This window comes from Varroa jacobsoni, unplaced genomic scaffold (genome assembly GCF_002532875.2).
Source record: "Varroa jacobsoni isolate VJ856 unplaced genomic scaffold, vjacob_1.0 scaffold_1111, whole genome shotgun sequence".
Lineage (NCBI taxonomy): Eukaryota > Metazoa > Arthropoda > Arachnida > Mesostigmata > Varroidae > Varroa > Varroa jacobsoni.
This window is the reverse complement of record NW_019214013.1, coordinates 110,969-135,175: the sequence shown is the minus strand read 5'-3', so window position 1 is coordinate 135,175 and position 24,207 is coordinate 110,969. Positions and strand designations below refer to the sequence as shown.

At 42.6% G+C, this 24,207-nt stretch overlaps 1 long non-coding RNA gene across 1 annotated transcript; it reads left to right on the top strand.

Moving 5' to 3' along the window:
* The first annotated feature begins 20,206 nt into the window (after nucleotides 1-20,206).
* LOC147752635 (uncharacterized) lies at nucleotides 20,207-23,151 on the top strand. Its single transcript, XR_015313547.1, has 2 exons — nucleotides 20,207-20,517; nucleotides 20,901-23,151. It is a non-coding gene; the product is annotated as an uncharacterized LOC147752635 (long non-coding RNA).
* The last annotated feature ends 1,056 nt before the right edge of the window (nucleotides 23,152-24,207 follow it).

The following is a 24,207-nucleotide window of genomic DNA, read 5'->3' as shown; positions in this document are numbered from 1 at the left end:
GAAGAACGATCAACTGCTGTTTGTTGTTCTGCTCTAGAAACAACCGGCCCTTGTCTGGTACTAGGAGTAGCGGATTAACGCATATCCGTTCAACAAACAGCTCCCATTAATTTTCCTAAACGCACCATGAACACTTCTGAATGAAGGTATCTGGTCACTCTTCAATTCTTCGTTGAATTCGTGTATCGCTTTACAGAACAGGCCCGTTTTGTATTCCGTAAACGTATTATTTGGTATCCGGCAATACACGTGTCATCACTCTAATCCCTTTGCTTCTTCTAGGTATAATCATATTGCTTTATAGGGCCTGCACTAAATTGTAGCAAGGCGCTGAGTTGGATCAAAAGCGTACTGGTTCAGTTACAAAATGTTGATAAACCATAGTTCATTAATATGCCTGTCCAATACCTGCATTGGGTCATATATGTTCTTGCGTGTTTGAACCGAGGAACTTCGAGCGAGAATAGGCAGCATTTAGTTGCTATGATGAAACTCGTCAAACTTAGATTAATGGGGTAGTCTAGGTCCCAAACAGGACATTGACACATTTGTAGTATTGTGCTTCCTATTGCCAATCTGCCCCTGCAAAACGCTTGTATCTAATTACTCACTCCTTCAGGTCCTTCGAAATACTGCCACTTGGTCATACCGAAACTTTTTTTTTGTAGATAGTGCTAAGCGGTATTTGAATTGAAAGGTACACAGGTGCGGAAGCCAGGAGACATTCCTCATCCACAATTCCGCTACCACGTAATCGTTTATGTAGTTTAATGTCTAAATTATAGACACAATTGGCGGTCGGGTTCACAGAGGTAGTCCGACATGCTCAGGATGCCCAGAACCAAGGCCAGGAATTGAGCTCATTGGGCTCAACGGGCTAAGTGATACATTCACGCTGCTAGCAGATACTTCAATTGATAAATTATTAGTGCAATATCGGGCACAGATATTGCATATCATTCTGCTTAACAATCCAACCCCTTCGTACATTTGAGCCTTATATCGCAGTATCATGTTATGGGCCTCCAACCATCTAAGCGGAACAAATCGTCAATGCTGCAAAACACAGACCTCTTTTATTGCTTAATGTTTAAGATGTTGAATATATTTTACATACCCCCTAGAGCGTCTATAATAGAGGAAAAGAAATTTGACGACTACCTAAATCATTCGAGTTGCAAAGGCCGTCCATCGACAAGGCGCATTGCAGTACCGCTTCAACCGTAGACACGACTATGATTGAACAGGATGGAGCAGACTTTACGCCTTAAAATACCTCAGAGTTTTTGGGAGTTTAAACAACTGAAGTTTAAGTAATCTTCTTTTCAACGCTATTCGACCAGAATAATGTTCTCTTTCTCTGCCTTAGTGTGCCATACTGTTGATTCGAAGTCATACGACAGAGCTATTAATACAGCTGAATAGTCTGCTGGTTTCAACAAAAATGTCCTCTGAAATAACGTGCGGACAGCGATCTTTTACGCGCCTCGCTGTGCGTGCCTTTTACCGGGTAGCCTTTACATAGTTCATTTATACCCTCGTTCGGATACGTAGAAAGCTGAGGAGAATAAAAACGGCATTATTTCTTTCCTTACACGTTACAAAGTAGTAACTTGTATACGAGGCGTTTCGGTTTATATTGATACCCATTCTAATGATCTGCGCGTGTTACCTTAATGGACTATACACAGAACACGGCGTCAACTAACCAGGCGCCTGGCTAGACTGTTTAGCCTTATTCTGGAAGGACTATCACGCAAGGTTCCTCTATAACAAGTACACTGCAGCATTTCGAGTTTATTGACTGTTTTCTTTTCCTTGTACTCCATTCTAAACCGGTGATTCAGACTGTAAGCTTCATAGCATCCCCCCGTCTGGCTTAATCTTTCAAGGCGTTCTTCGCCCGTGGAGTATTCGTACTACCAATTGGCCTAGCTGTCTGCCACGCTGCGTCCGTAATTTTTCAGGCGCTGGCAATACATTGAAACTTATTCGTTTCTCACTGCGTCAAACCCGGGTCGAGCCCTAGTACTTTCCCAGTTGCAGTAATTTCGTCGTCGTTTGCCCGCTATCCCCTTTTTGGCCCAATTTACGCATCCAGCAGTTTCTCGACTCGCAAGTTTATCATATTCTGCAGCATCGTGGGTCACAACCTACTGCTTCATGTATGTTTGGTCTAAGCTTGCTTTAGCCTATTTTCAGTGCTTTGCTTCCTTCTCACACATCTGCCTTCACCCCTGCATCGCGTTCCTTCAGCCAGAGAGAATAAGCAGGAAAGGATACAGCCATTTTTATTCATTTTTTCCCTTTCTTATTCCTTTTACAGCCATCCTTTTGTTGAAAGAGATCTTTGCTCCTCTGCCCCCTTCATCTTGTTGTAGAGGCAACACGGCGTCGACGTAGTAGCGATAGCTTGGTGGCCGCCCCAGGCGGGCCGCCCATGTCGACGGCGGTAGCGCCTTCTCGAGCATCAACTACGGGATGATGCGCCTCGCTTCGTCTCTACGAGATCTTGGAGGCTAGTGTAAAAAGAGCGAGATGAGCCGTGGCTAGTTACCATTTGTTATACGGCTATACGCGTATGTATAGACTCGAAAAGATTACACAGGAAGTTCGCGGTGGTGGCAACAACAACAACAACAACAGCGCACGTGGTAGATACGGTGCTATATGGCTCGCAATAATGTCTCTACTTGTGGTGTTGCTATTGCCGTAAAATTTCAACGACAGTTGCTTGTAAAAGGCGCCACCCGTCGTAATCCCAGGCAGATGCTCTTTCGACTGTTACCCATAGATTGCCATCATTATTGTCGCAACGTCGCGTTTGTTTTTGTTCTCTTTCGTCATAAAGTTCTTGTGCGCATGAAAGCAATTATAATGTTGCAGTTAAGTTATAGCCTGTTGTGAAATCCCTTTTTTGCCTTTTGAAAAACTTTTTTTACCCTCGTCTGAAATCTGTCGACTTCAAGAAAAAAAATTAGGATTTCGTGGAATAATAGATATTCCTCGATTACAATATTATTTACACTAATTGCGATATGGAAAATGGCCTTCACAAACTACAACGCACTATTCATTACATGAAAGTTAAAATAATAACTACTTAGAAGCTACTTCAGTTAATTAACCTCTTAACTTGTTGTTCGTCTCTTTGATAAATGACATCTGAGATACCGCTTTGAAGATTTCAACTTACCCTACTCAGGAATTGTGCATTGGGGGGTGAGACTTACCTTTTTAGGATCGTGCATCATTAAGTCCGCTCTTCAATAGGCACGGGTTAAGCGATTCATTTAGGAAACGACCCTCGACTCTCGGTGTCCAGCGGAAACTATCTCTATACAACACTTTCTATGGATGCTTTATCTGACCAATATAGGCTTTGGACCTTCATTGCTAATGACTTTGAACGGCTCAATGAACTTTTTAACTTACAAGGTAAGGTACATCAACCCATAGCTCATCGTAGCTGGGATAGCTACAGGTCACAATTTTGGAATATAATCGTTATCGTTTAATAAAATAAGACCCGTATCCGTAGTTGTTTAATAGTAACTGCTCATCTTAATTGACCCAGAAGCGCGCGTATTATATATACTGCACGTTATCTCTCTGAAGCAGCGTAAATTTTGACTCACTAAAATCAAGATATATATTATTAACGTATGAATTTTCTACTCTGTAGTATAACAGAATATAAGAGATTCCGCTAATTCAGTGAAATAGCGGCCATATTTCTGTACTTGCTTTCTGCCCCTGTTTCTCGCATACGAAACCTCGATGAGGAAGTCATCTGTGAGGATTATTTAGTGCCAGTGGATGATTCCCTACGGCGAGCGGTTGAACGATCTAGACGACTTACATATACGGGCAGTCATATGACCGGCCGCTGACACACCCCAGTTCTTGTATATGATGACCATTTTTTTACTTTATGAACGAAAAAGTAAAGGACGATTATTATATGGCAGCGGCAGAATCCCAATTCTTGCAAGCATATAATAATTAGTAAAGAGTGTAGTTAAACTGTTATTGGAAGAGTGTGGGCTTATTATGCATAAGACGTGTTCCTTTATTTGCTTCAATCGCGAGTTTCCTCTCGCACTGTCGACCAGTTATTTCGACTGAAATAGGGGCCAAAAGATGAATTGGCTGAAGGTTGGCGGCATCATCTATGCCCCATGCGGCAAGCGATAGGTGGTACTACGATGATAGGTCCAGCGCCGTAGTCAACCCTGGCTCCGGGGCAGCCATTGCATCTTCTTGTGGACGACATATTTAGGAGCAGTGAGCACTAGCAACGAGCGCTGTGGGATCATACTGCACAGATAGGGTTACCTGTATGATGTAACGGCGATGTCGGCCTGGAGGCAAGCAGGCCCATCTTTTTGGGTTGCCGGGTGCCCAGTCGGTTAAGCCACATCCAAGGAGAACAGTAACGTTACTGCCATTACTATCGGATTAATGCTAAGGTTGTATGTTTACAAACTTAAATATACGGCAAGTGGTAGTAAGGACAGGATTGTGTGTCAGCAAATAAAAACATAGATATATTTATATCCGCGCGTTGTAAACACTTGGTTAATTTCTATTATCAGTAGAACACACTGAATATATTATTTGTCTACGTATACTGTGCCTAGGTCTGTTTGATACTTAATGTAAAGTTTATTGACACTCCTGCAATGAGTGAAGTGTCCGTTAACTATACAGGAATCGTCTCAGTAAGGCATGAAAAAAATATTTTTAAATTTACCACAAGTTTAAGTTTACAAAAGAAGCTTGATAAGCTTAAAACCCCTGACTGCGTGCACGAACTTATATCGTTTTTAAACGCTATAGGCATTTGCAAGACACAGAAATTTAGAAACTTGTGCAATCCTAAGAGATTAACGAAAGTTTGGTAGTTTAGAAGGGAACTCTATATACATATATTTACTTTAAAAAGTAAGAACAAGTAAATGTCAAAGGTTTGTTTGGGATTGTAGAGGAATGGTATAATAAATGGAATAATGGCAAGATGTAAGGCTCTTTATGAATCCTGGATGCTTATTTTGCTTCCTTGTCTATTATAAAGTCTACAGTACTATATAGATAAAATGAAGAAATATTATGGGAAATATTATCGAGCTTACTATCAAAATTTGCCTGTCATAAAGAATTTTATCCTATTTTATAATAATAGCTATATAATAATTTTTAATAAATAAGCCTATTTACCATAAATAATTTACGTAGAGCTTATGGAATGCGTTAGATAACCTTATAATAAGGATGAACAAAATAGTAAAGAATTCATAAGAACTAAAATATATTTCTTTAAAGATGGTGAAATATTTGGATTAAATAGTGTAAATAGTATAATTAGATATTTGGATAAATAGGTGGATTCATTTTGGGATGCCTGTTTTGGCTAGTAAAGAGTAGATATCGGAGTAAATTCAATTTCACAGTGGTGCAACACATGTGTGTAGATATATACATTCGAAGAATTATCGCTCTTCTGCATGAGATCCTTTACTGCGGGCGAACCTGGTTCCTTAGCGCATCTCTGACTTCTGAGAACGATGTTCAGAAAAGGAAACCTGAGTCTGCAAACTCAAATGCCATTAAATTGTTTCAACTAGGAAATAAACAGGTAATTTCTGCTCACAGGATTCTATTGGACCGCTATTTATATAGGTAACTCTAGCGCTAGCGATGTTGATTAACCCCTGAGCGATCAGTATTTTAAGGTCTCTTACCATTAATGTGCTCGCAAGTATTAGCTTCCCAATACAGGAATCTTTTTATAGAAGTTTTCTTTATAAAGTAATAGCTTAATGAGTAACGCGTTTGCCTGCTAATCTTAGGGACACATTGTGGTCTAGGTTCGAACCCCGGCATAGATACACTTTGCCTCGTGCTGAGAGCCAACCATCTGACGGACATAAAACTCGCAATATAGAGTCAGCTTGCGCTAACTACACAACACATGGCGTTTGGTAGTGCTCAAATATATTGTTTCTTTCTACGCGGCAGTTAACTGGATCGAGATAGGCCATGCTTTCCACCAAAATGAGGGTCGAAGGACATCATATACTACGTACACCGGCATGCCTCTGCAGCCGCCGCCTATCATTAATCATACCATTATCGTGATCTACTATCAATCTCAGCATTTCTTTGCATTGTCGTCAGCGCAGCCCTGGAAGGGTTATGCCGACGCTAATATAAAGTGGACGAAGACGTTTCTTTTCCGCTATCCCCAGCCCCTCCGATGTGTCGAGTAGTTCTTGTGGTTTGCGACGAAACTGAGAAATTCCATCATCAGCACTATCACGGTGATGATGACAGTGATTATCATCATTTCATCTTGGATGTTCGACTCCTCCATCCTTTGTGTATGGCACGATAACAAAAAAGCAAGTACACAGGAGTAGACTTTAGGCAACGGCATAAAAAAGCCTCGAGTCAAAGCCTGCTGCTGCTGCTGCTGCTGTTGTTGTTGTTGTTGTTGCCGCCGCCGCCGCCGCCGCCGCTTGTTGACGATGATGATGATGACTAGCTGGTCGTCAGGTCAGACCTTTGGACCTAGCTATTTTGTTCCTGGTTCACGTCGCTCTGTGTAAAGTTGGAAGCGGTGTGCCTCAGCCGCTTCCCTTACTGCCGCTGCTTGCTTTTCATTTTAGCCGTTGTCTCCTTCTTCCTTTGGATCCAGGTGAACAGTTTAAGCGAAATCGAAGGAAAGAGCCACGGCGGCGCCTGCAATGACATAAAGGAACTCACTTCTCACTAAGGCACTCTCTGCGGTGGCCAGGCCAGCCACCTCCGTCCCTAGCGCCAACGTCTCCGTCGTTTTTCGCCTCTCTGCGTGACCTTGGACACCGCCTTGACTCGGCGTAGCATCCTTTGTCACTGATTGATGAAGCGAGCCATGAACCCCACCTCCACTCCGGCTGTACACCATTACTACTACCTCCGGCAGGACTAACTGTGTTCCCCTTGCATTACTTCCCTTTCAGTCGCTCTCCTGTCCCCGTCATCCATCAGTCGAAAACCCATTCCACAATCCTCGAACATTATAAAAGCTAGCCCGCTAGTCTCTACCAGAAATACGTACAGCGTCCATCTCCGTTTGTGTCGTTCGTTAGCCTTCCCGTCATTTATACCTTTGGGTGGAACCATTTGCGGGCCGCTCTTTCCAGGTGAGTAAACCGCTCAAGACAATGCTACGGCAATTTGGAAAGAGGGCGTAAGAACCCCTTTTGCGAAACGTAGCCCCCCGCGCCGCCGTTCCGCGACTAGGTACCGCTACTAGGTACTAGGTACATGCGTTGCTCCAACGGTCTGGCTGCCTTGTAACGCGAGGACGGAAGAAGAAAGCATTGGGAAGTGAAAGCAGGACGCGACGGAAAGTTGGTCTCTTTGCCTAGGATCCACTGTTTCTATCACAAAGAAGGACGTGAAAACTATAGACGACCCAGCACGTCATAGATTCCGCTGTGGCTAGTCTACACGAACCATCCTTGCGTATCATTGTACAAGAATGACAGCATATAAACGGTCGGTCAGATATAAGCGGTTAGTTCGATCGCTTCATGCGACAACGGGACAGCTAAATCACGCGTGGCGCAAACTACCCATTGTGTCGCGTCCAATACACGAGAGGCTGTGCCGTTTCATTTTTAGTTATTATATTTGCAGGCAGTGGATTGAGGAACTCGAATCGATTGGCTGACAAGCTCATCGATAAGGCCTTAACTTTTGTGCTGTAGAACAGGGATGCTTATTAATGCATTTACGAAATGGCCCATAAAAGACATTTTGAAACATTTTACCTACCGCATGATTGAACATTGACGTAGGAATAGGGAGAAACGCTCGCTAGGAAAACGTATTATATAATGCCTGTTTCTGTATATAGACTAAGTTGCTTAGCTCAGTAACATGATCGTGTAGGAGAATAGGTACGACAGAACTTTTGTGGAACTGACAGAGGTCGCCAAGTTAAAACTAGCCTCCCCGGCATTTGTTAACGTTTGGTAAAGCTTCACTGAAAAGGTGCTGACTGAAGACTGAGAAAATCCGATTAAGTGTTTTGTTGTATGCACTACCATCGCCCGCTGTCTGCTTGATAAGATTACAAGCCCTTTAAAATAAGTTAACTGGCGTGGTACTGTGGCGGGCCCTGAGAACATTTGCTCAATTTAGCTTTACGTTCCGCTCTCTTTTTCCGCTTTTGCCGACAAAGTAATGTAGGTTCAAACCGTGGTTATAGAAGTTTTGATAAGTAAACGCATATTATAGCTTTAATGTGAAACTATAGTTTATCGCAGTGTCCGCAGGATATCGAGGTCGGCGTCCGATCATATTCCGACGACAGGTCAGCGTTCGAACGTAGCTTTTCAGCTTGCTGGTTTCTTTTTTCGCGATTCGTCCGTTCCAGCCAATACACCTAGAAAATACGTTACCGTTTTGTCGTTATCAATACCGCTGATCCTCTAATGCTGTAATACCCAATGGAGGTCACCAGGCGCGAATTCATCCTGCTCGGTTTCATTGGTAATGGGTTTGCCGCAGAGGATATACGGTGTTTATAGAACACAGGTACTTACACATATTGTGCCTTAAGTTCCGTCGGGGTTTTCCGTACCGCCGTAATTATTTAAAACCACCATACCCCCACGACCATCCAACATGCCATACTAGCATTTTTCGTTAGTTTGGCCACAGCAGTCACAGAAAAAGCAAACCAGTTTACCTCTATTGTAACATGTTCGAAGAAGTGGGACTTTTGGAGTGGACGAACGATACGGCTAGAAGCAAGGAACGAGAACCTGGAGAGGAAATCGTTATCGGATAATAGCTAGACGCTATTTTCGAGTGCTACTGAATCGGCGAGCAAACGCTTGCAACATGCTACTATCTGCTATTGGGGCTGGTTTCGTTTCGGACGCTGATAAGCCTGTTGTGTTCCGTTCAAAAAATTTCGCCGAGTCCTAATTCTAAACATAACTCAAAAAAGTGAACGAACAAAAAAAGCGGCGATAGAGAAACAAACGCACGCAAACAGCAGACTGAACAGGGTTACTTTAAAAATAATCATTTTATACATAATCTGTTGTCGTCGCGCAATATCGACTGACAACAAGTTGTCCATTCGTCAACAGGACCAAGCTAAGTAATTGATAAGGAGTAATAAAAACATGTAATTACAACGATTCCATGAAGTTCAAAGCCAACAGGTTATCGTAGTTACGGATAATTTTTTTTTTCAAATACGTCAAAAAAAACTCGCCTGCTTTCCTTTTGCCTATTGTAAGTTCAATCATCGACTGCGTAAGTAAGTTGCGAATTCTGGCGTCTATATCACAAAGAATGTACTATGCTAACGAACACTTGAGTTGATCGTTTCATGGAGCTATGGACGCCACCTACGTTACAATATGCCGGTCTTGTTTAGCCTGCTTTTTCCTTACGTCTACGTTCGATCCTGTAGAAAATTACAGCAGGGGACAAAGTATGTCTACGCTTGGTTTTCCAGATGTACTTAAGGGCCATTCCAGACGTGCTTAAATATCGTAGGCAACCACACTGCGCCATCATGGCAACCACTTAGTCTGCCCGTACTAGGTAAACTTCCATCGATCCCAACCAAGTGTAGCGTTTACTAGTTGCTAGTATGATAATTGTGTGCTTAATACGATCATGGTAGCTAGGCTTCGATTTGGTCTGTTGTCAAGGCGAAATCGTTTTACGTCAAGGACGACACGATGCTACTGATGTACAAGAAGCTGGGTAGCGAGTTTGTTCCTATGAGCCGCTTACCCAACATGTCGTTTCCATATATTTGGCTTCGTCTCGGAAAATCCCTAGATGTACTCGGCTACACCCTATTAGCCAGCAGACTACTAAGCGCCACAGACGATTGTTGAGATTGACACTAGGAATTCGTTGCTTGCCCTCTTTTCCACTCGATCAGTTGAATAGAATATGGACCTGTTTTTATGGCATTGAACACTGTTCTGTAACAGGAAAACAAAGCAACTATTTTCCTATTGCAGAATTTCATATTGCACAAGAGTGTCCTAAACACTCAAGGGTCGAGCGCATTCGTCCAGGAGCCTTCTCAGTCATATCTACTAGTCGAAGAAAAATTACCTGGCAATCTTGCTGTGTGGGAACGATGTCCTTTTCTGCCGCTGCCGATGGGCTCCAGTTGTGGCTTGTTACCAACAGATGAACCTTTGCCGTAGTTTATACTCGATAAATCGAAATAATGTTCACCGATCTACTGTTTGGCTATGCAGTATTTTACCATTGATTAATTGAATATCACCAGTAAACATTAGTGCATGCAATTTGTTTTCAAATACGGGGGCCGTCGACCTCCACAAAATCAAATAACGTATTCTATGTGAAATGTCTTGATCTCCTGACCATTTCAGCCTATGTTTTTTTTTTTTTTTTTATTTTTTTGCTATAGTGAACGTAATAATATACTTGTTTATATGAAAAGAAGTTGTTCCCGCACTCAACAGCCGCGAATTGCAAACGTTCTAAGTAGCGTGCTAAATCAAAAGTATAAATTGCTAAGAAAAACATTAGAATTCTAAAACGTAATGAAGCATGACGAGCGTTTCTACTACAGCACTGGGAACCAATAGATCTATATGTATGAGTAGGATGTTAATGAATGCAGCTTACAGACAAATTTTACCTATTTTTTACCTAGAATTTTTCATGTCCGTGCTGCTTTCGAGTGGTCTTCGATCCTTCATTAGGACGTTCTTCATTCAGTTAGCCACAGACCGATCTGAAACTTCAATTACTAGCAAATATTTATCATCATCTATACTTGTCCACCGATACACGTACTTATATGTGATTTATGAATATTCCAAACAAAAATGAAAGATGTATTGTCGATTTTGTCCTTCAGGTCTCTGGCTGCATTGGCCTGCCTCGAGATAAATTGTGACTTGCTTAATGCTATGTTTCGATGTTGAAGGTAGCAGATAGGCAAGGATAAGGAGAAAATTGGAGCACGCTCTTGAGTCGTCAACAACGTTGGCAGCGTCCAGCGAACCTACCGCAAAACACAGTGACGGCCGTGCTTGTCCATGACTAGGAAAAATCTCCGGTCTATTCGTTTATCTAGAAGCTCCTAAGGGGCCTGTAAATCTGCGCATTTGGCCCACCTCGGTTCGGCCGTCAACGGGACGCATTTTGGCTCCGCTCGAGTCATCAGATAGGTATACTAAGTATTCTGCTAATTACATCTGGTCGTACTATAGGCCTATGAGAGTCGAGCAAAGGGGTAAAGATTTGACAACACGCAGCGATACGGCGAATCTTTCTTTTAATTGAGATCGATGTGCGTGCGTTCAGCTGTTCATTCGCGCCTCGCTCACTTCGTGGCCGTTGTCATGGCTACTCCCTGAGGAACGCCACGTTACGCGCGTCCATACAACATAATGCACAAAGACACCGAAATGGAGCATACATGTCTATAATGTCTCCCCAATCGCATTCCTTTAGTTTGCTACCCACTTGTTCTTTGTCTCTTTCGGGCACAGGTCACTGCTACCGTCAAGAGACGAGCGATGTCAACGCAGTAAGCGATGCCAATGAACGTCGAATTATAGGAAAAGCACCGAAGCTCCGCAGGAGCATCTGTTCTGTCCACTGCTGTCTAAAGTAACCGAGGGATCTGGAGGTTTTCCGATCTCGTTAAATGGCCAGGCTGGCTCCCTTTGGATCTTGGCTTGGCCTTTTGGTGTCCAGGCGCCCCACACTCTGTACACCTGCCCCCGAGCGAGCAACCAACGAATCAAGCTATCTACGAACTGCTGATGCTTGGGTAGTTGCGATGACCAAGCGACAAAGCGACTGTCCTTCGAGGAAACGTCATCTTGCCAAATCATAATATACGAGCGAACAGTAACGGTCGCAGCGGTGGTCGTCGGTGCCTCCTAGTAAGACGACAAGATGACGGCGGCGGCGGCGGCGCCGATGGCGGGCGGGAAAGTAGCAAAAGCCGAGAAAACGGAGCCAAGGAACGCGCAAGTTGGGATGAGCGGATGTTTCAGGGGTAAAGCAGAAAGCGAGATTCGACAGGAACAGAGAATCTTGGGGACGGCAGGACCAGCCAAAAGCAGAAGTATTAAGGTATTGGCCAGCGAGCGGCTGACTGCCGAAAGCCTCCCTGGTGGCTCGTCGAGAGCAGAGTCCGCCTGCGGCGGCGATGGCTGTAATTGCAGCAACGGTAGCAGCAAAAGCACGGCAGCTTCTTCGACCTTTCGAAGTCGTTTGTCTAAAGTGGGATTTCGCTTATCGAGCTGGCCGTCGCACGGCCGCTAGACCATACAGTAAAAGAAAGCTGCCTTCAGTTTGCTTTGCCTCGCTGCCCTTGTTTCCGTTCTCTCTCACGGTTGTTTGTCTCTCCTCCGGTCGTTTACCATTCGCCTTGTGGGGTTAAATTGAACCTCCTCTCAGCTCGTCCTTCTTCTCGCCTCCCCTACTTACTGGCTACTACCGTTGCTACATACGCCTGACGAACCCCTTAAGCCGAGAATGAGCAAGCGGCAATTTGACTGAGTCTCCCAGAAAAAGACGAGAGTGCGAGGGCGCTCTGTTGTTCTTTCTTCTTGCACAAAGCGTTGCCCTCTATTGGCCAACGCGCTACGCTACCCGGTCAGCAGCCTGGCAAACCAATAACTAAAATACATGTACATATACAGCCCGACAGTCAAGACACGCCGGGAAGCAAACAGGCAAAGCTTCCTGCTCTCTCGTGTTGCTGCTCCAGCCACTCCTTTGTTTGATCGAGGACACATAAATGAAAAAACTGGTGCTAATGCCCTCAAAGCATGGTTCTATGCGACACTAGCAGGGTAGCTACGGTACGTCACTGAATGGAAACTAGGGGGTATTTGCTGCGTTTGACAGTTGAGAAAAGGCGGGAAAATAGATTTAGGGATCGCGCGTCTACGCCACTGAAGTTTACTAACTTTTAATCGTGAATTTTTCGTATTCCCTATTTGGTAATACCACGAAGCTGAAGACTAACGTCGGCATTCGTTTTTTTCATAGAAAGTATGCTGAAACTTCTTTTTTTGATAAACGCTTTCGTTGTCAAAGATGTCTGAGGTCCACCTTTTTCAAAACAAGTCTGAAGCATTAACAATGTTTACTCTAACAAGCTTTGCTAAATTCTCTAATACAACTACTGCGTTCATTAGTATTATGTACAGGATTGAAAGTAGGACCCGGCCTTTTCTGCCACCAGTAGAATACGATAACAGCGTGAGAAAAATAGCAGATAAAAGATGACATCATTTACGCTCTGCTATCATTATTACATTTGCTCAAATACAGTAAAGGCCGCCCAGCTTACTGAAAGCAAAAGCCAGTTGGGATGACGTATTTTTCAACTAACCCTATTCAACGCTGTCTCAAATGAGCTATGCGGATTTTAGGAGCAGTGGTTTCGCCAATCAATGTAGACGATTCTCTAGAATAGAACGGATAAAGCATGTATCTATATCGCCCACCATTTATTCGTACGCTTAATGGAAATCTCAGATCGTAGGTATCAACTATTCTTTCCACAGTATATAGTGTTAATTCCACTTTCGACTTTGAACTGTTCTAGAAGTAGCGGGGAGGGGGTGCTAGGAGGGTTTTAGTGTATTTGTCCAGGTGCCAAACGACGACTTGTCGTTCTTTAATCTAATTTTACATGCTCATACAGAGAACGAACACTAGACAGGCACCTTCCAATTGATTTGCAACATATCTGTGCAAAAAAAAAAAGAACATACATTTGATCGATGGTGTCTTATATAACAAGAAGCCAGTGAATTGTTAGCCTTTAAAAGTAGACAGATCCATAGGGAGGCGGACAGACTAGTGCATATTTTTCCATCCTATTGCCGTTTACATCAATTTAGTACTGCAGATCGATTATACTAGAATTTTATACTTTTGACAATATGGAAGGTAGCTAGTTATTGTGCCTATTTGGCGTTGATGTCGTCGTTGCGACCATCGCCGCGTCGATGCGGGTTATACTCCTACGCAAGTGTGTACGCCATGCGGCATGGGACGTAAGAAATACAATATGTGTCAATGAAGCCGAGGGCAGCAAAAACGATGTATCTTCACACTGAAATTCCTATTGGTCCGACACCGATAGAAATGACAGCGAGCGACAGAGACACAGTTTCGCTTGGACCACTAAGGTGACTTACAGGCTTTGGCGGGTCATATCACCGTCTCAAAGGCCGTGCGCGTCTAGGCTATGGCTCGATGGATCAGCGCGGCGGAGGCTACAATTGCAGAAAGGACTGCCCGAGCCGCAAAGATCTTCTATACCCCCTTCTCTCTAATGAGTTCTGCAGAAAAGCCTGGGTTTTCAAAGCTACGGGTGAGTAACTAGGACTGAGTAGTGAAAGAGGGACCACGATGGAATAGAATTGTGCTCATACCGTCTCTCGCGTGTAACCCAGTACAACTGACGCCAGCAAGCGACGAGGAGAAGGGAGAATCGCCACGAGGATTAGTTGACTGGTGAGAAAACGCGGGTCATGCTGGAAGATGTGCAGGCTGCCGGCTCGTTACCTGGCTAAGGGATACATTTGCGATCCAAAGGCCACTAGGGATTTGCGATGATTGGATGCTACTTACCGGAAGGATGGTTAAAGGACCGGTGACTGGTGGAACATACACACACGGAACCATTCAGCATACAGAATTGATGCCGACGCCAAAGGCAAGGCTAAGTAAGGCCCAACCGAACCGATCAAGCGAGCCTACAGTCAACCAAGGCTAGCACGGTGGTCGAGACATGCTCCGTGGCTGAGATTGTGCCCCCCGGGCCCGCATTTACCAACCGCGGTGTTCGACACCCACTTCCGCACACTGCAACGTACGGCAGGCGGTTGCAGAAGCCCCTCTCTTACACAGCTCGTATCTGCCTTGTTCTATCTCAACGGCTTCTAGCCGCGAGATCTGTCTCCATCTTTTTCTGTTCCGGCTCGTTTCACTCCGTTTTGCCAGAGCTCTGATATAATACCTGGTTTTGTATAACGTACCCACACAATGAAGCGATGACGGTGAAAATGTTACGAGTACTTTGGCGGTTCAACGATCCTGTTTGTGGCTGTTATATCAACGTGAAGAAAAAGCAATTTGGACCTATATTTTCACCTCACATCTCACGCCTTCCACCCTAGGTCAACTCACCTTTCGCGACCAATCAACAATAGTGTCATCTTGGCAAACCCCTATTCAGCGTAACCCGAAGGCGTCGTCTGCTGTATCGGCAAGATTACAGATATATATGAATAATATCGGCTACGAGTAAGAAGCGGCAAATAGTAGGTTGCTTACTTCAATAGTACTATACCGTTGTAGTCGTCAGCTCAGTAGGTTCCAGTAGATGGCTTTAATTCCAGAAAGACGTCTTAGAACAACGATACTCATTAGTGATGTTAGGAGGTAAAACATGCTCAAGATATTCTCGTATTATTATACAATATCAGGAAGTGCATTGAAATAGAATCTATGAAATAATGTCTACTAATGTTGTGAAGGGTGCGTCAGTTCAGGATACGAGACCGAAAAGAGAGTATTATAGGATACTGCGTACGTATGTAATATATGGATGTAGGCGTTTCCCAGTCGATAAAACGGGCTGAGCAGACTGTGCATTCGTGGAACGACTCTGACAATGGAGATCCGTTTGTTTCGATTAATCCTTGTAAGGCCCGGAATGGGTGCTAAATCTCGACTTACAAATTTTCACTGTTCAAATCTGCATTTAAATTTTCCAGAGCAGCACCCAGGGGTTATGTAGTATCCATCCAAATTATACGTTATACTTGGATCGTGTTGTACGATTACCACAGGTTATTCATCTGTACAGCGTTTAAGAGCCATAAATAACAACACTAACAGAATTACCTTTCAAGAATTCAACTTCAAACTTTTGGCAGTTACAGATCGTAGACCTGTATATGTCGACTTGGAAAAGTTAGATGTTATAGTGTAGTACATTATGTAACGGTAGGCATACAACTAAACAATCATAAGTAACTCAGCCATTTCAAGCGAACTCAACAACCTTACCTAAGGAAGCCGTTTTGTCTAAGAAGGTTCAGAAAAGCCTAATAATAGGTTTTGGAACAGCTTAGTGCTGCTTCGTATGTTCTTTTACAGTGCTTCAAACTACTATCGCACCGAAGCAATCCAGAAACAATAATTATAAGCATTGGAAAAATCGTTACTTTAGCTGTATGTTCGTAGGGCGTACGGCGTCTTGGGGATAACGATCCGTTTAAAGGTGTTTCTTACCCTCATTACCCATACAGTACGACCATCTAAATTTAGCATGAATCAGTCGCTCTAGAGGAATCTCCGTAGTTTCTTAGCCTCGCTTCGTACAATTTTCTCTGTTAATATAGATACAATAGGGAGATATGGATCGATATGCAGATTGTCTAAGGCATGGCGTCTGAAGCCATTACATTTATCGACATCTGTGTTAACGCTGGTATAAAGTGATGAACTAGGCTAAGTACCGAACCAATTGAACCATAAGAGAAACGGAAAGGGGAATTGCTTTGAATAAAGAGTAGCTTTCTCAATACGACTCAGCGATTCGGCCTGGAAGTTCCGAATGCGGAATAACTGGAAGTTTCGGCATATTCTCGCAGACGTTACTTGCCTATAATTTATGAATCGCAAAATACTATTTGTCCTAGACTTAGGAAAGTGGGCAGGAGGCTCACATTTATCAACGTTATATTATAAAATGCTATAAGAGAGAACCTGCATTTAGGACGCTGGATATCAGGAAAGGAATAGTGCTGACGCCTACTAATAGATACTGAATATTCTATACAAGATATCATTCCCCGCGGGCGCCCATGTGGAAGAATAGTTGTCCTGTTCCCCCCCACCCCCACCCCACCGTAATTCAGCGAGATATGCTAAACACAAATAAAGATTTGCATGCGTCATGAAGAATTTGTAAGGTGGAACTAGTACACCTTTAAGTAGAGAATAGTTTAGGCTGAAGTAGAGCATTGAGCAAAACTCTTTCGCACTGCGAAGGTCGATCTCAGAGTAATAATAAATCAGAAATATGGACCATGTAATATCACTATGACTTTAGAGACGTTTAAAGACAACCTATGTACGTGATCGAGTTCATTTATTTGAGATTTGGGGCCACAAAATATTTATTGATCTTAGCGAGTGCACGCGCATCGTCCGCAACGGCTCGAGCAGTTTTAATGGTATTAGTATTGGTATACCAGATCGAGGAAGGGAATTATATAAAAAAAAAAAAAAAAAGAGAGAAATCAAGCCAGGTATTGTTCTCCTAAAAGGGTTCAAGACAACAGGCACGCCTCAAATGAACCTAAATAAAATCCAGCTTATAAATAGGAACTGAATTAATGACAGCTGTTCACGAGGTGACTTTCGCGTGTGGAAGGAGTTCCATACGTTAGTCATAGCCAAAACAATCCAAGGTTTTAGGCTCGCGAAACATTGCGACCTGTTCATTGTAAACCAGCATACAACGATACTGAGGAAGGGACCAGACATGTTTAATAGGCGGCAATTGTAACGAAATAACATAGAAAAAAAAAACATTCTCATAATCAATCGATAGATAATAGTTGGGATAACCTTTTAGCTCGCTGCCGTTGAGTGTAGAAGTTATAAAAGTAGAATTAAGTTATGAAGAGAAAGTGCAAGTTGATGTACTTGAATTAAGCATATTGAACCAGCAGGGCTAACTAGTGCACGATACGTCTATTCGTCATGCACACGATGTATGATGTAGGATCTTTGTGATATATAAGTACCCCCAGTATACTCGCTAAGGGCTGTAATTGCATTACTAGCGTTAATATTACTGCCCAGAGAGTAAAAAAAATGGCCAGTTCTGTTGCAATGTTCAAACCAAAAAGATTTGCAAACTTAAATACCATCGAATATCCATACGATAAACTTAAGGGGTGAGCTCCCCATTGAGCCATTGGTGGCGGAATAATTCGATTTTTGCACAAGCTTTCATTGGCTTTTTAAAACAAGCACTTTTTATTATAACCTTTGATCTTTATTAAAACTTTTGCTTATCTCTATTGACTCGCTGAGTGTTTATGACAAATGCAACTTCTTATAGAATTACGGGTGTTTTTCTTTTAATAGAAAATACCGTCAAAATAAATGTGTATACGTTTTATCCCCAGAATTATTTTTCATGCCTTCTTACTTAATATAAAAACTTTGGGAGAAGACGGATAAGCGTTGTAAAAACTAACCAATGCCATTGAACTTCGTGCAAACAAAACCGAGTTAAAAAATAACCAGGATATTCTATATTCTTATCAACCGTCATCTGTTATTATCGGTTAATTCTAGCGAGTAAAAATTTTCGTATTTAGTATCCCTATGCTATTTTTGGAAATTTCGATAAACTCGTTGATATAACGAACTTCGGTCACTTCGCTGTCTGTATATTTACCCGTTTCGTCTTCAACTCCGTAAGGTCTTTGCCTAAACGATATTATGCTTGCGAAACTGCTCAGACTTTGTCCGACTGCGTCAGTAGCAGTGTTCCGAGCAGGAATAAATCATAAGATCTACACTGAGATCTACGTTTGTCCCCGTCGTTATTTCCCATCTGGCAATGATTGTAACTGGCGTAAATGATTATGGCTGAAAAGATATAGCCAGTATTAAATAGTCTTTGCTGATGCTCACTTCAATCGTTTAGAGCTAAAGGTAGCTGTTTTTATTATCCGAATGGCTATTCACGCTCTGGATGGCCGAACATAGTGAGTCACTGTGAACTTCAGATTTTGGTGCGCGTAACAGACAGTTTGTTTAGCTTGACCTATTTCACCTAACGATTCTCTGTGAAGCCATGTATAGAGTTACCTGCCGCACCGTCCCGTGCTGGCGACGCGGAAAGCTTAAACAAAAATCCTCTTGCGCTAAAATTATAGCTCATATCTTGTATTGCTAAGTTACGCCTCTTCCTATCCGTGCAGACGGCACTAGAAGACAAACTGTGCAGAAGTAAAGGACAAAGTTGAGAAATGAGCTTCTAAAGTGATACTTTAGTATGGATTTGATCGCAGCGATAATGCAGTGCCAATGCGTCCGTGTCTACCGAACCAAAGGCCATGTGAACCTTAGTATAAATCATACCTCTTTCGCTTTTAAGGTTAGTCATATGTTGAAATACTTACGCAGTCCACAGACATTTATTCTTGACATAGATATGACAAAAAAAATAACTATTGCATGACATAATAACAATTATATATATATAGAAAGAGAGAGAGAGAGAGCTTGTGTGTGATAGAGGGGGAAGTAGTAATCGTTAGCAATACCGGCATCTACATTTTTGATCAGATTGCGGCTTTAGACTGACGCAGCGCGACGTCGTCACTAAATTTTTTTACAAAAGAGGTCGGCTATGATGGAGCTATATAGTACTGGTCGTTACACCGTGAAGATCAGGCCCAGGGGTAGGGAGCTGGAGGCGGCATATATTTCTATAATCTAAAATTTTATCTACGTAACCAGCAGGGCAGAGCTATTTAAAATAAGGCTTGTTGTATTTCTTTGAAGTTGTCGTCCGGGTAGATATCCTTATGTGCAATGAGAGCATTTGCATATCTAATGTCTGCGTAGCTACAGTTTATTGTACCATAGAGCATTCAACGTATTAAGGCTATACTTAGAAGAAGCTTTCTCACTAATGCTATTTATACACGTCCAACTTATAGTGGCAGTTCTATCCGTAGTCTTCCTGATCAACGTCGTCTGATTGACCATTCACTTGAATTTTCATCAGGAAACCTATCATTTCCCAACTATTCATCCGAACCATATTTGATGATGTGTTAGGACAAGTATCGATGGCCTAAACAATTCATTGTTGACTGATAGTAATGCTGCTGCTGTTGTGTAAATGTGTTTTTCAAACGCAGTTTACAATTCCTCGTATGTGTTATTGGAGATATCGTGTACCATAATGCTCTACTTCGTGACGGGATGTTACTGGGTTTCGAAAAAATAAAAATAGGCACATGATTATAGTTGAATGTTTTTCTCTCTACTCATTAACATTTTGTTATGCAATCGTCACTAATAAATCACTTGATTGTGTTTTTTTTGTTCTAGATAGGTCGGGGTGTTAAGAAAAGCTAACAGAAACTTTCATTTAAGTTGTCTGCTTAAGCTGCGTCGTCGATCTGTGCAACACAAGATGTGTAAAGTGAAAGAGGCACATGGCCTATAACATCTCCTTTATGAAGCCCTATACATTCCATTATTGCGAGTTCACTTTTTGGCTAACTCTACACAGCGCTGCTAAGGCTCTAACTAAATGGTTCTAGCGTGTAGGTCCGGCACCGTTCCTAAGTACTACCTTAGGTACTGGCGTACTCCTGTCACGGACGATGTGTGCGATGTGTCTCCAATATTCCTATTTTTAGTAAACAGGTCAGCTATAGAAGTTTCATCAAGAGATAATCTATACGACGTTATGCTGTAAATCGCAAATTACCGAATTGTAACAAAGTACCAACAACCATTTCAGTTTTATAACTTTATGCATAGTATAGAGTTGAACCCAAGTGATGATACCCCTTTGCGGTAAAAAGCATTTCAATATATCTGATTTAAATCGACCGGGAACATATATATATATATATATACATCTAATGTTTATGTCAGACATAAATATGGCCCAGCAAATGGTTTCACTTAATCGAACATGTCAACAGAATTGCCGCCTTGTTCCCACACAAGTAAATGGGCAGTGTATACGGGTCTCGCAACCCAGAACCGGAAACTAACAAGGAATTCTTGTTTCTTCGTAACAGGAGGCTTCCAGCTATACTGAGAGAGTGGTGAGGCGTAATCACTCCAAGAGAAATCGGCAGAGTGTCGTTGTCTATCAGCAAATACTATCTTTGCGCCGCATGCAGACGTTTACCTAAGATATCTTCCTAACTGAAGCATGTAGAAAACGCTTTTATGGTCGCTGACTGATGGTGATCAACTTTAATTGAATCATCTAGTCCATCAAAAGGTGTTCTAAACATGCTAAACCTGCTCCGTTGAGTGCATACAAATTAATCTGAATTCAACGCGTTTAAACCTCTCCAAGTCTACTAGCCAATTATTATCAGATCAGATTCGGTATCTACACGATCTTTCATTTCTCTGCTCTATATTCTGAAAACCGGTAATTTAATACTGTTAAGGCCCAATTCGATCAGGCGATTCACTTCTACAATCTCTGGCCATTTAGACTAGCGCCCACTTTGGTCTTTTACCACTGCCTTGGTACCATAATATAGTATAATACCATCGCTATCAGAGTTTATAATGATGACCATTGGCTAAGTATGATATTATCGCGGGTCTGGTATTTTCAAGGAGTGTCTGATAAGATCAACATCAATATCGAATCCCCTCGGTGTTCCCACTACTGAGTGGAGGCTTTTCTTCTCTACAGAAAGAAGTGGGGTCTGCTTCATCGAATGCCGGACTGCCAATACTGCCGGACACTACTGCTGCCTGCTTGAGTTCAGGCAGCTGGCATTCAACGACATTCGGTTGAACATCGATGACAATCTAATCAAGACGAATCGCGATGTTGACGAGACAATCTGAGCGACCCCTTTTTAAGTTCCCTTTTGCCCACCACACTTTATCTTCCAAACGGCGAAAAAAATACATTCTTTTGGCGCCTCTGGGCCGGTAAGAGAAACGACCCACGGACAAGCATTGACTGTCCCCCCCCCAAGAAGCGCCCTCGAAAAAAGGTTTCCTGCAGGAACCTCCGTTTGCTGTCAGTCACGCGGAAGTAAAATTCACACCGCCGGAAGTGACAGTTAGGCAGCAAAAGACAAAGCACTTCACTTATGCTGTCGTCACCATGACTACAGCCATCGTTAGAACAGACAGCTAGCTGGCATCATCCACTGGAGACTAAGCACGATAGAAACGTTGACGTTGGCGGCCACGACGTAGGGTAGAGAACGAAAGATGCCAGTAGGCTTATCCACGTTGGGTCTTCAACCCCTATCACACTGTCGGCTCTCTGCAAGCACGGAAACAGCGCGCCCGGAGCGCCAAAGATTCGGAAAGGAAACGAGACCCGAAATCATTGACTGTGAATTGCAGCTGCCACCCAACACAACTCCCTTCTTCTAAGTCCTTCTATCCTCGCGCTTCTCTCTTAATGGCACACAATGGCCTGCTGCCCTTATCACAGTGCGCAATTCACGCAGCGTCGATGAAGCGAGAGGCTACTGAACCTAGTGTAGCAGTTGGGGCAACCGTTGCTGTCAGCGGTTCGTCTACAGAAATCTTCAGAACCTCGGAAGGTGGCGCATTTAGGCAGTGTACGAAAACTAGTCATTGTAACAGTGTTGTGGTAGACATGCGCTGTTTGCCAGCGGTAGGGCAATATTCGAGTCGACTTACTTGTGAGGTAGACAGAAATAAATCGTATCGGGCAGACAAAAGCTCGAAAGGACACAGATCGCAATCGTGTTGGAGCCCAAGACGATCGAAAGAGGAGAGCCTCAAATCAATTTAGCAACTGCTCTCAGCGAGGCTCTAGGTTGGTCTATCAGAGATCCACACTCGAGTCTCGTTCCCAACATCGGAAAGCGTCAAGCAGGAGGACCGCTTTAGGACATAGAAAGATATCGAAAAGGCTGACATAACAAAGAAGGGAGAATGACTTCGACACGCTACGACGAATAGCGACATGGGGGAAAAAGCAACAAAGAGTAAATCAAAAAAAGGAGCAAAAATACAGCAGCAGGATATACAAAGGTGGGCGGTGCAACGTTATCCTTTGCTTGACTCTGTCGTTCTGAGCCATAGCGAAGTCGGACGGCCAATAACACCATGAACAAAAAAAGGCACAAGTCTGGATTAAATAACAATAACAACATTTCATATTGACCATAACCTTCCAGAAATGCTCACTGAGTAATTTATTACCGCTTTATTGAAAATAGAAAAAAGTGTCAACAAACATTTTGCAGCCAATTGCTTTGTCATGCTTCATGTTCGGAAGCACATTCAAAACTTAAAAAAAAAAAAATAATAAAATTACCTTCTCTGTGTTAGCATTTGCCGTTCAGTTTATCTGCAAATTTATCTGCGTTTACTAAAAACAACGCCTGATATAAAAATGTACTAACGACAAATATTCGCTCCTTCATGATGTCGAAAAGACACCATTTGATTAAATCGATCGTTACGCTTCGCTGCAACGTTTTTTTTTCTCCGATTCTCTAGAAAAAGGAAGAATGGAGACAAGTGAAAGAAAATATAGGCCTTCTATCTATGGACTCTCCCTTTTTGTAGAGTCTTGTGATGCTTCGTTCATCTCTAAGGCGAGTATACACACTTGGAGCTTTGTTTTATATTCCTATATGCAAGTCTCAAAAAAATCAAGAGCTGTTAGGAGACGCTTGTTTCGCGCGAGCGTGCAAAACGTAAACGGGTGTCTAGGAGAGCTGAGTAAAGTATGGGGTGTCCTTCAGCACTATTCCGCCGTCTGACTTGATTCACTCGACGAGACTGTGCTGGCCTCTACTTCAGCTATACATACATATCTCGATCCGCTCGCCAGAGGCATTATTGTTCTCCTAGGTAAAATCCTTTCAGCTTCAGAAGCGTAAAACTAAATATTTTCAACACGTACAGAGGATTTTTCGAAAGTCTACCAACGTTTTCAATCGACAACGCACTTGCCATCATTCTCGTTGCCGCCATCGTCCGTGAACGCGAATGTAGCTATTTGTTGTTGAAATAGAGGACGACGACGAATTCTCACACCGCTACGACCGACTATTGCTAACGAAAAGCATTTTTTAAAATTATCCTAAAAATTCTCTAAAAACACTTAACGCTGGAACAAATCTCGAGTTTTATGGTTTTATAAAAACTAACTGGATTAGCTATTACCTTTCTCTCGGACTCAGATTTAAGAGAACATGAAGTGCATTTTTATATATTGCTCATAAAAGCTCTCTTTGATCCGAGATGATCTATAGAGTTGTGGCCAATTTATTCAGGTCTTTTAATATTCAGTGGAAACTATAGTAAAAAAAAAAAAATATATATATATATATATATCATGTTTATGAATAATCTAAAATT